Here is a 13922-nt window from a genome sequence, read left to right on the forward strand (position 1 = left end):
TCATATTGCAGTATTGTCAAACATAGTCTTCTCCCAGTGAAGTTTTTTTTTTTTTTTTTTTTTTTTTTGAAAGCCATGGATAAGTAGTCCAATTAACAATCCTACAATGATATACACTCATACAATAATTCAAAAATTTTCAAAAATATTAATAACTATAATTTGGTTCACCTAAATCGAGTTGACTGCACATTTTTACAAAATGGCCAATGGGTTGCCCACTGCTGGTAAAAACTACTTATTAGTGAAACCATTTTTTCTTGCCTAGTGTGTTAGCAGTTCATTTTTTCATATAATAAAATTTAGCAATATTCTATGTAATATTTATTCTCTTTCTATCTTAAGGGACCATTCATTAACTGCATTTGCTAGGCAGTTATAGTTTTCAGGTTTTTACATTTTGTTGTTTTTAAAAAATAATTATTTACTAAATGGCATAGCAAAAACTTAACTCATTTCATGACTTTCCTCTTGATCCATGTGAATTGAACTTGTAGTTAGTCTTGAAACCTATAAGCTTTTGCTCTTCCATATAGTTAATTATTCATCATGAGATTTGAAGCATCAATTGTAAATACAAAATTTTAAGAACTATTTTACCCATCTGTATAATTATTGTTAGTATCTTTGTCCTCAGGATAGAAAAATAAAGTGTTTGTTTTTTAATGAAAATGGTTCTATTGAAATTTCTTTACTAATTGGTATTTACCAAAGCAGGTTTCGATGTTGACAACAAATACAAAACTGCCAACTTTTAAGATTTATGACAGAGAATCTGATTTTTTACTTCTTAGTTGGCTACAAAGTTTTTCAGTCTTTCTACAAAAAACATGGTTTTCCTCCATCTTTTTTTTTTTTTTTTTATTATTTTATGAACTTTTGCTTATTTTCATTAATTGGCTACATTTTTCTTATTTTAATTGGCTACACTTCATCATGGTACTCAACATTTCAGAATAGAAAAATAATACGAGTGTTGTTTTGTGTTATTTACAGTCATTTCATACTTCTTATATAGTGCACAGCTAATTAGCAGTATATTTCAATAAGGCACCAAAAAAATACAATGGAAAAATTCTTAAGATGTTACTCGAGATTTTCTGCACATTGTGAATCTAAAGTAACACATCTGCATTGTGTACCACACATAGATGTGATTTTTTCAATTTCAAGCAATGGGAAATGCATTGTAATCAGACATTTGAAACAAACATAACAGCACACAGGCATTAAAAAAATGCAAAAATAGATGTTGGTTTTCATAGTGAGAATGATGTCATATGTGCCAACTGTTTATTTTCATCTTTTGTCATAGAACATAATCTTTCATTGAGGTGTACTCATTATGCAGGGGTGTTATTTTGAAATATATTCTTTGATAGTGAAATAGCAAAATAAAATAAGGTTGTGGAAGAACATAAATCATTATTAGTAAAATTGCATAGAAAGGTGAGGTAGTGATGACACTGAAAAATGAGCCATTTTTGATTGCTACAAATGGAATTGTAGTGACATTTTGTAAAAAATTCAAAATCTGAACAATCTCAAAGCATGTAGGATTTCTTCAGAACTGTCTGGCATTTAGTGTTGATAACACACCAGTTGTAGTAAATCTAAAACCTGGTGTAGTAAGGGTATTAATGGAGGGATGAAATAGGAGGGGTTTTTTTTTTTTTTTTTTTTGGCTGATGCTGCATAAGCTTGCTTTCTTGCATCGTATGCCTCTACTAATGCTAATGCTAATTTGGTGGATATAGGCATTTTTGTCATAACAATGAATAAATGACATTACCTGGTGATTTTCCTCTAAATAGCTACTCCCTCGCTTATACCACATGAGTTTTTGGCTGATGCTTATACAGCATCAACCAAAAAAAAAAAGCCATTTCACCTATTCATCCCCTCCCCTCCAATAGTTGGATGAAAGCTTGTTCCAGCAAATGCAATCAACCAACTGTTGGCTGAAGGCAAGCTTCTGCACAACTATTCTGTAACCATCCTTCCTCAGAAATTACACTATTGAATGTGCATAGTCTGAGCAAGAGGAAAAACTCAGCATTGAGTTGTCAAGCCATTCAAAGCCTTAAGCATCTCAATCAGATCACCTCGTGGGTGACTAGACTCCAGATGCTGAAATTTGCAGAAATTAAGCCTTTCTTGAAAAGAGCACCCTTTGTTCCCCCCTCACCAATCTCGCCTTTCCAGCAGCTTTGCATCACTCCTAAAATTTCGGCTCCATATCTGTATGCAATGTGGCCTCACCATTGCCTTATATTCCTGATTGCTTTCAATAAGGAATATAAGGCAACGTTTGCTGTATATTTGGCAAAATTGCTGTATATGATTGACAAAACTCCTTGAGCCGTTATGGCCGCCTGTCTACATTGCTCAGAAAACATCATATCAGACTGCACAATTACTCCCAGGCCCTTTTTATTTTCCACTAATTTGAGTATAGTACCACACATTTAATATGTTATTCTGGGTTTACTGCTACTCATAAGGGTGCCTCCGTAGCCAGGTGGGAAGGAGCAGCAATGCGTAGCACACGCTTCTTGATTAGACTGGGGTTCGAGTCCGTCATCACCGAATGCGGAAAGGTCAGGGAATGACCACCACATATCCCAGAGCAATATGGCCTTAGTTTTTAATGCTCCTAAAAACCAAATAATAACAACAACAGCCCATAAGCAGTACTTATCAATTTCAGTGTTAAATGTCATTTCTCAGCTTAAATGTTGTTGGTAGTTGCATAAATGTTGGTTGTTGCAATTTCAATTAATTTTAATAAGGATTTTGTTGCACCAGCAGCATACCTTTATTACTGTCGTTAATTGCTCCACCAACCTTTGATTCATCTGTAAACTTAAACATTAAGATTGATATACGCTCATCAATGTCATTAATACAGAAAACAACAATGGGTCCAGCAAACCCTCTGGGATTCCATTAGGTCCACAATGAGCAGGGTCCATTGATAACCACTCTTCATCTTATCCCACTCAACCATCCCTTTGTCTAGAGCAGCAACTTTCCCTTACCTACCCAACTCCAATTTATACAGCAGTCTTATGTGCAACAGTATTAAAAGCTTTCTGAAATCTAAGCATAAGATATCAAAATTATTTTTTACATCCAGTTTCTTAGTCACTGCATTATAATATCCAATCAAATTCTCCCCTTAACAAACACATACTGTGACCAAATTATATCTGCACTAATGTCTGGATGGTCCTGTATTACATCTTTAACCAGTGATCCATCATTTTCCCTGGAACAGAAGTTTAACAGGTCTGTAATTACTCATGTTATCCTTTGATCACCCTTTTGTAAATTGGGGATATATTTGCACAACTCCAGTCCAAAGGGACCTCCCATGAATCAAGATACCCTATAATTATGGTTAGGGGTTTGCATACCTCCTTTGTTGCCTCTCTTAATATGATTGGATAAAAATTCATCCACCCTAGGTGCTTTTTTTATGTTTAATTTCAACAATTTCTCTTCCACTTTCTTCTCAGTTATAAAAATCTTCAGTTTCCTGTTTGAGCTTGATTCACATTGGGAATTCCCAGTATGTGAATGTGATGCAAAATACCTATTCATCCTGTCAGAAACCTGAGCACATTCATCAAGAGTTGACATCAAGTGAATTAGTGTAATTCAACCCTTGAAGTCTGCAACTTTTCTTGACTTTCTTTCCCAGACTTCTCATAATTTACCTTGGCTTGCTCCACCTTTGTGGCTTGAATGCAAACTAGTTTATATCTATCATAGACGTCTATAAAAGGTAAAGTGCAGCCATTATTAACCCACTGCAGGATGGGAACCTCCTCAACAATTCATGCTGAGGGAAAATGGACCATAATCTGCCACGCTGGTCCAGTGCAGGTTGGCAGATCGACCATATTCAGTAGTCAGGGGCTTGAACCCCAGTCTACTCAAAGAGCGTGTGTGCTATTGAACTCCCACTCCTGACCACTCGGCTGCGGAGGCCTTTTATATCACCTGATAATTTATATCAATGCCATGCATTTTTATTCTCTGCGATGTGTCAACAATTCATCTGACATCCAATTAGTTTTAAGAATTGAACAGTATTTCTTTGCACACCGTAGTCTGGTGGTCATCCGTGCAGGTTCATAAGTACACGTGCCTTGAGTGACCGGGGTTCAAGCCCGTGACTGCTGAATGCGGTGCTGTTTCTTGTATTCTGTGTATCTTGTAAATTCCTCTGACTGTTTGGTCGTCCTGGAGTATAAACAGAAAATTTATTTTATTTTAAAAGCTTAATGGGTTCTCTGATTATTTCTCTTAATGCTTCCAATTTAGAATTTGTCACTGGTAACAACACTGGTTGGTCACACTGTACATAATTTAAAAACTGGCTGAGACCACTGTAGTCTCCTTTACGAAAGCAAAAACCCCTTTACCCTTGATGGTAGTTACATCTTTAGGTAAATCCCACATCAATACACTGTGATCACTACCACCTAGCAGTTTTTCTGTCTGCAGATTTTTAATGCATGAAGAATCACTGTGATAAGATCAAGATTATTTCTTTCTTTCTTTAGCATTAGCATTAGCAAGGTACATGATGCAAGAAAGCAAGCTTATATAGCATTAGCCAGGAAAAAAAAAAAAAAACCACACACCCCCTTCTCATTTCACTCATCCACCTGCTCCGAATGTTTGTCTAGTTCTGCCTTGAATCTGTTTAAGCTATCAACTTCTACAACGACAGATGGAAGTTTGTTCCAGCAATCAACCACCCGCTGGCTAAAGGCAAACTGCTGCACATCTATCCTACAACTGTCTTTCCTCAGTTTTAATTTATGCCCTCTCAGGCAATTATTCTGAGCAAGAGGAAGAATCCCATCAGCATTGAGCATGCTCAAACCATTCAAGGCTTTATACACTTCAATCAGATCATCTTGCAGGTGCCTAGTATCTAGACATTAATTTGCAAAACTTAAGCCTTTATTTTCACTAATCTTGTTGCCCTTCTCTTACTCGTTTCAAGAGCTCTATATCCTTCTTAAAATGAGGCCTCCAGACCTGTATACAGTACTCAAGGTGTGGCCTGACCATTGCCTTATACAAGGGGATAATCACCTCCTTATCCTTGCTAGAAAAATTCCTGTATATCATTGACAAGACACCATGAGCTATTCTTGCAGACCGTCTGCACTGCTCAGAAAACTTCATATTTGCCTGCACAATTACCCCCAGGCCCTTTTCACTCCACCTCTGTCGGTGTAGTACCATAGAATTGATAGGTTACTCTGGGGTTACTGCTTCTCGTATGTAGTACTTTACATTTGTCAATGTTAAATTTCAGTTGCCACCTTTCAGCCCATCTACTCAACTTTTCTAGATCCTGTTCCTCGAACAATCCAGGCGGTGTTGTATGGTGCATTATCCTGCTGAAAGATGGCACTGCAAGAGGGGAAGACCATTCCCATGAAAGGGTGTACCTGGTCAGTAATGATGTTAGGTAGTGTAGAGTGTATTTAGTGTCAAGTGGCACCAGGGGTTCCCCCATCTTCACATTGCTTTCATTGTAGGTATGCCAGTTCACTGGAAAGGCCAGAGATTTAAAAGTGTATGGATATTGTATATGTATAGTGTTATGTACTGTTGTTCTTCTGCTGAGGCCTAACATTGCCTGCATTCAGCCCCATGGAGGCAGGCCAAGTACACCAGTATTATAATTTACTCTGGCAAAAGTCCTGCCACCTAATTTCCTGAGATTTCAGTGGCTAGAACCCTAAAAAAAAAAAAAGTTGATCTTTCTTGTGGGGGGTAATACCACTAGGATTTGAAAGGCCGAAATTATTGGCGAACAGTAATTTGGACATGTAGGGCATTCACTTGTGTACAGATAAGAGTAGGGGAGGGATACTAAAGATGGTTGTTGTTATTTGGTTTTTAGGAGCATTAGCGACTAAGGCCATATTGCTCCGGGGATATGCGGTGGTCAATCGCTGACCTTTCAGCATCCTCCGTATTTGGTGGTCATGGGCTCAAACCCCTGGTCTAAGACGCACGTGCTACGGATGCACCTACTAAAGATGGGGGAAGAGACAGAAATATGGGGTAAAATAGGGAAGGCGAACCCAATAGGTGTCAGTGGGGCAGGTCCATGCCCCACAAGAAGGAAAAAATCGGGAAAGTCACTCCCCCACCAGGGAAGGGGAGTGGAAAGCAAGCAAGGAAAGAGCCCAGCTTGGGGCGACAATTGGCGCACTGGCAACAAATCTCCTGTTCAAGGTGGAGAAAAGATACGAGCCCAAAGAAGCAATCGGAACCAGTGCCTCCAGTAAATAATAGAAAGGTTTTTGAAATAACAGAAGAGAAAAAGAAGTATGTACTGGAACTTAAGAACAAGTTTGAGCTTCTGCAGACTGCTCAGGACCAAGATATCGACAAGGAATATTACAACTTTCTGAAAGTGATAAAGCCCAAGAAACCCATAGGTAAAACAAATCCAAAGAAGAAAAAATTAGTCAAGAAACACTTTCATGATGAACTGAAGATGACAAATGAAGAGCAAGAAAAACACTGACAAGGAGAAAATTGCGTATACTGAGTTATGCCAAGCCATTAGAAAGAGACTCAGAGAGGATATAAGAAAATTTAACACAAGAAAAGTAGAACAAGCATTATGGGAAAACAAAGGATTTAAATCAGCAGCCATGAGCAGTAATACAGAAAGAGAAACGATACTGAAACTGAATAGTGACGGTGTACTTATAAATAGCAGAGAAGGCATAATTCAAGTAGCAGAGGACTACTATAAAGAGTTATACAAGGAGTGAGGGAATGATGCCAGCAGTGGAGAAGATGGATCGCATATTAGTTACACATACAATATACCTGATATCCTTCCTTCCTGATGAAGTAGAACATGCATTGAAGAAAATGAAGAATCAGAAAGCCCTGGGGGAAGATGGAGTTACTGTAGAATTGTGAAAACTGGGAGGAAGAGACATGACACAAAAATTGGCAATACTCTTCACAAAATGCATTAGAAAAGGTGTGACGCCTAAGGAGTGGAATAATGCAATCGTAATTTTGCTGCATAAGAAAGGAAATAAATCAGAAATTGGAAATTATAGACCCATTAGCTTGCTGTCCCACATCTACTAGCTGTTCACAAGGGTCATTACTAACAGATTAGAAAGAATACGTGATGATAATTAACTGATAAAGCAAGCTGGGTTTAGGACAGGATTCTCAACTATGGATCACCTTCACGTAATGTCACAGCTAATAGAGAAAGCAAATGAATATAAAACTCCATTATGGCTGGCATTTGTGGATTATGAAAAGATATTTGACTCCATGCAGCATAAGGCACTGGAAAGACAAGGCATAGATACCCCATATATGTCACAGCTAATAGAGAAAGCAAATGAATATAAAACTCCATTATGGCTGGCATTTGTGGATTATGAAAAGATATTTGACTCCATGCAGCATAAGGCACTGGAAAGACAAGGCATAGATACCCCATATATGATTTTGAAGAAAATATATGAGAATGCTACCTCCTTTATTATACTAGACAAAGACAGTAGTAAATTTAAAATTGAGAAAGGAGTTCAACAAGGAGATACAATATCTCCAAAGTTGTTTACTGCTGCCCTTGAGGAAGCTTTAGAAGATTAAACTGGTCGCAGAAAGGAGTCAATGTGAATACCTAAGGAGAGTACCTAAACCATTTACGATTTGCAGATGACATTGTGGTCATAAGCTACGATCCCAAAGAATTAGAGGAAAATCTTAATCAGTTATGCAGAGTTAGTAAGGATTTTGGACTAAAGATGAATATGGCTAAAACAAAAGTAATGATGAACAAGTATGCCACAGAAAGGGATATAATGATTGAAGGAGCAGTAATTGAAAAGGTAGAGTCATATACTTATCTGGGTTCTACCATCCCATCGCCCTTCTCTCTGTCATAAGCAAAACCCTGGAACACCTCCTACGACAACGTACTGATATCCACTGCAATAATGCTGGCCTCTCCTCTGACAAACAGTATTGCTTCAAAAAAGGCAAATCCACAACAGATGGCCTTGATCAACACTGCCAACAGATGCCCTTGAATCAACATTGCCAACGCTTGCAACCAAAAATACTTCCTAATGATAACCATTGATTTTGCCAGGGAATTTGACACCCTCTGGTGGCAAAGCGTTCTCGGCAGACTCAGAGAGGCTAAACTACCAAGTCCATTGAGGCTGCCCACAGGGCTCTGTTCTCGGTCCCCTTCTTTGGAACATAGTCCTTGATGAGTTCCTCAACTTGGACAATGTCAAATCCCAGGCTTACGCTGATGATTTGGTACTGATGCTGGCTGCAGATAACAGGGTCCAGCTGGAGTCCTCCGCCAATAGGGCAATCTCCACCCTGCAGGACTGGGCAATGCACTACCATCTAGCAATCTCCCCTACCAAGACCCAATCAATCCTCCTGAAAGGCCATCTCGACTTGAACAGACCACCACAAATCACGATCCACAATAAAACGATTAAAACTTGTAGCACAGCTAAAATACCTCGGCATAATCCTGGATAAAAAACTCTCCTTTCAACCTCACCTGCTCTACATACAAAAGAAGATGAAAAGATACACCTCATTAGTCGCAAATTAACAAGGGACTTGGGGTTAAAAAGAAGAACCCTCACCCTATTCTACAGAGCAGTATTTATACCGTCACCTATGCTACTGCCATTTGGTACAGAAAAGCAACCACTACAGTCAACCAAAGGAAGCTGGACACAATACAGCGCTCCATGCTGCTCACTACCACATGTGCATTACACTGTTAGTACACATGCCCTCCAGGTCCTTGTTGGTGCCCTCCCGTTGGACCTGGAGGCAGTCCGATGGGGAATGTTGGCAAACCTGTTCAATGGGAAGATAACTACTTTTGTAGACAAAACTTTTTTTACTTTTTTACCACAGACATAACTAACAGCTGGCCGACGGAAAAAAGCGACTCACCACCTACCTACAAAAGATTTGGCAGCAGAGATGGGAGATCTCTGGAAAAGGGGCAACAACCAAGAAATTTATAGTGGATGTAAGCAAAACCTTTCCGAAATCCCCACCCTGGTTATCCCCAGGACTGAGAACCACATACTTGTTAACCGGCCACGGTGCAATTAATGAGAAACTTGCCAGAATGGGGCTCACTGACAACCCACACTGTTCATGTGGACAACTGGAGACATGGGATCATCTGATGCACCACTGCTCCCTCTACAAGGATCTCCAATCTATCCTGATCACAGAAATACAATTTATCCCCAGAGACCAAGAGCACTACCTCCTAGAGTCAGAAGAAAAATACACAGCTTTCTCAAAATTTGCCCAAAATCTCTTTGCGAGACACGGGACTATCCCACCGAGAAAACAGCAACAACCAACGTAAAACCCAACCTAATGCAACTGCATGACTGATCGACTGGACCTAGCCAACAACGAATGAGTGACGTCACTCTGCAAAAGTCATCAAACAAGTGCAATGTGCAAGACCGACGACATCGCACGTGAACACACTCACGAATAACTAAAAAAGAAACTAAAAAGACACATCAAGAACTGGACTAGAAGACAACATCCCAAGCTGAGACCTGCATCTTAAGCATGACAACGTGCCGGACCAGACAAACGACAGTGCAGCTACACTGCCCAACACCACTACTGGCGATCTGAACCAGACTCTGGTTCCCTTTCAAATCCCCTTCCCGTAGCAGGGGGAGGAGCAGGCCCCTGGTCTCCTCCCCCCTCCTTTCGCCTGGTGAGGCATGGGTCTGCCTCACTGACTCTGGGATTGCCTTCTCTATCTTCCCCATATTTCTAACTCATCCCCCCACTATCTGTATGCAAGTGAATGCCCTACATGTCCAAATTTAACTACACGTAAATTGCTTCGCCCACAAAACTTTCGGCCCCATGAATTCTAGCGCTATCATTCCACGTGTGAGCGAGCTTTTTTTATTATTATTATTTTTTATTTTATATATATATATATACAGGGTGTCTCAAAAATATTGGTACAAACGTTTAGGGGAGGTAGGTAACATCTAAAGGAATGTGAATCGCATAGCAACCCATAACCAGAAATGTCACCGTAAGTTAGTAGATGGCGCTATTCATCAGTTCCCTGAGAGGGAAAATTTATGGTTTGCTCATTCAAGCAGTAGTCACCACATGAAGAGCATGCATCGATATACGAACTGTGAGCTGGCAGACACGCACCTAGTGTATGGATTAGCAGAGGGCACACACGGTGTGCGCCCCCATGCGGCACAACATCACTTCGCAATAAATGTGTGGGCAGGTATGGTCGGTGACTACTTAGTCGGTCGGCCCATACAGAACTCCGCTAAATATTGGATCTTTCTTGAACAAGTTCTACCAGGGTTACTTGAGGATGTTCCAGCAAATGTGAGACGCAACATTTGGTTTCAACATGACGGGGCGCCTGCCCATTATGGAAGGTGTGTTTGTGACCATTTGAACAGGTGTTTTGGGCGTTGATGGATTGGCCGTGGTGGACCCGTTGCCTGGCCCCCCCATGCCCACCTGATTTATCGAGCCTTGATTTCTTTCTGTGGGGGCCCTCAAATCTATCGTGTGTGAATCACCTGTGGAGACGGAAATGGATCTCGTGGCTAGACTCGTCTGCACTGCTGCTACTGTCAAAGAAACTCCAGGTGTGTTCGACTGCGTCCGCCAATCCATGCTGCGTCGGTGTCACGCATGCATGCCGTTTCATGGTGAAACCTTCGAGCATCTGTTGTAACATCATGAAATGCATCCATCTTGTACTCCATTGTTAATATTATGTCAAATAAATGTTTGCCACTAATTACTGTCTTGTGTCATTTCTGCTTCTTGCGCCTCTGCTACTACTTTTCCGTGATGTTTCTGGTTATGGGTTCCTATGCGATTCACATTCCTTTAGATGTTACCTACCTCCCCTAAACATTTGTACCAATATTTTTGAGACACCCTGTATATATATATATATATATATATATATATATATATATATTTTTTTTTTTTTTTTTAGGTCCTAGACACTGAAATCTCAGGAAATTAGGTGGCAGGACCCGCCATAGTGACTATCTTAAACTACTAGTGTACCTGGTCTGCCTCCACAGAGCGAAGTGCGGAAACCGTCGGGCCTCAGTAGGGGGTCTGCCGGCTAAATGGCCAGAGGAACAATGGTTCCTCATAACACTACACAAAAACAATACCCATATACTTTTAAATCTCTGGCCTTTACAGTATTCTGTATCACAAGACAATGTATACCACTCGGAGATGGGGGAAACCCCTGGTACCGTTTGACCCTAAACATACTTTACTTATCTGGGACAAGTCATTAATTGCAATAATGATAAATGGCTGGAAATCAAGAGAAGAATAAATTTTGGATGGATAGCATTCAGGAAATATAGTCACATACTGAGGAGCAATATCCCAATTTGTCTGAAACTCCCCACCATGAATTATGGAAGTGAAACTTGGGCACTCACTAAAAGAATGGAGGAGAAGCTGAGAACTACACAGTGAAGAATGGAACGAATTATATTGGGAATCAGATTGTTAGATAAGAAGAGAAACACATGGATTAAGGCAGCAAACTCAAGTAAAAGACATTCTTATCAAAACTAAAGAACTAAAATGGTCTTGGGCAGGACACGTACCTCCAAGACATGATGACAGATGGACTAAGAAAGTAACAAAATGGTATCCAAGAGGTGCTGGAAGAAAATCTGGAAGACAACAAAGGAGATGGATGGATGAAATTCATGAGTTTATGAGTAGTAAATGGATAGCCATTGCGCAAAACAGAAGAAACTGGAAAGTTGCTGGAGAGGCCTTCATCCTGCAGTGGACTGAAAATGGCTGATGATGATGGGTAGCAATAACCCAGAGAAAAGTACCAACTGTGTGGTACTACACTCAGGGAAGTGGAAAGTGAAAAGGACCTGGGGGTAATTGTGCAGCTAAATATGAAGTTTACCGAGCAGTGCAGACGGGCTGCCAGGGCAGGTCATGGAGCCTTCCAATGATATATAGGAATTTTGCTAGCAGGGACGGGGAGGTGATTATCCCATTGTACAAGGCAATGGTCAGGCCACACCTGGTGTACCCCAGGCTACACCTGGGGTACTGTGTACAGGTCTGGAGGCCTCATTTTAGGAAGGATGTAGAGTTGCTAGAATGAGTACAAAGAAGGCAACAAGATTGGTGACGGGAACAAAGGGGTGTTCTTACCAAGTTCTGCAAATTGCAGTGCTTGGAGAGTATGCACCTGCGAGGTGATCTGATTGAGGTGTACAAGGTCTTGAATGGGTTGAGCAATCTGAATGCTGATGGGATTCTTCCTCTTGCTCAGGCTTAGATTCAAATCGAGGAAAGACAGTTGTAGAACAGATGTGTGGAAATTTGCCTTTAGCCAGCGGGTGGTTGATTGGTGGAACAGACTTCTGTCTTTCGTTGTGAAAGTTGATAGCCTAAATAAATTTAAGGCTCAGCTGAACAGGTATTTCGAACAAATGTAGGGGTGAAATGGGAGTGGTTTTTTTTTGGCTGATGCTGCATAAGCGTGCTTTCTTGCATCATATGCCTCTACTAATGCTAATCGTGTGGAATATGCAGTTGGGGGAAAGAAACCCTTCCTGAAGTTCACAAAGAGCCTTTTTGAACTTCAGGAAGCCATAATTCTTGTTTGGAACCACAAACTATCATTTGATTATCTTCAGAAATTGATCTTGATAATGCCTTGACAGTATGCTGCTGTCATTAGGGCCAGAGGCAGTTCAACTAAATATTAATTTGCACCTGGTGAATTTTTCATTTTGTTTTCCACTTAACATGATAAAATGAAGCAAATTGAAGGCTTCTGATAACATTTCAGCCATAATTGTCGTGTTTACCAAACCTGTTGTATAAAGGTTGCAAATGCTCATTTTGGAAAATTTTGAGTGCACCTGTCAAATATTACTTAGCTTGCCTTAACTAATAATAAATATCTTTTGTTTATATTTCTATTTGTAATGCTAGTCATTAATGTAACATACCATCGCAAAAAAGGGTCAGAAATGTGAAATTCCTAGGTGATGCACTTTATTTGAACACGTGTAGGTTAACCGTAATTGCAACTAAAAATAGCTCATTGTAACATAACTGTAATATAGAATTGTTCCTTTAGATCGTAATCATAACTTAGATATGCTAATTGCTAATTTGTTATTATAAACTACAATTTTCATCTTTTTTTTGCAAATTAGAATTGATTATATTTAAATATTTCTTAGTTGATTGAATTTAGATCTCAATGTAAAATACAAGTTATTTTTGTCTTCCAACAGCAAGGTCTTACGATGGGTATCGGCAAGATACCTGAAACGTTACTCATTGTATATTAATTTAGGTAATACCTAACTAAAATATATTGAAATGCTATATAGTATATGAGTGGTAATTCAGATATATTATAATTTAAAAGAGTAAATTGTAATAAATATCGTACTTCAGGTATTGTAGTTTATGGCGGGACACCAGAATTTTGCAGCAAATGTCTGGTACAATAGATAATCCATCTTATAAGAATTTGCTCCTTACTCTGTTTTCTTAATATAAATATTGTATGTATTTTAATTCTAGTTTTGTATTGATTATTACTGTTTTGTATTTTCTGTAACTGCTAGCATTCTCACCTTTATTTAGGGTTTGTGTGTGAGAAACATGTATATATATAAATAAATAAATATATATAAAAAAAATTCCTTTAAGAGATATAAAATGAAATAGAATGATTAAAAACTGAAATCTTAATTTTAAAACATTTTCCCTGCAGAACGTTTTCAAAAGAAATTAAAATTCAATTT

This window comes from Mastigoproctus giganteus, chromosome 12 (genome assembly GCF_048544385.1).
Source record: "Mastigoproctus giganteus isolate SK-2022 chromosome 12, ASM4854438v1, whole genome shotgun sequence".
Classification (NCBI taxonomy): Eukaryota; Metazoa; Arthropoda; class Arachnida; order Uropygi; family Thelyphonidae; genus Mastigoproctus; species Mastigoproctus giganteus.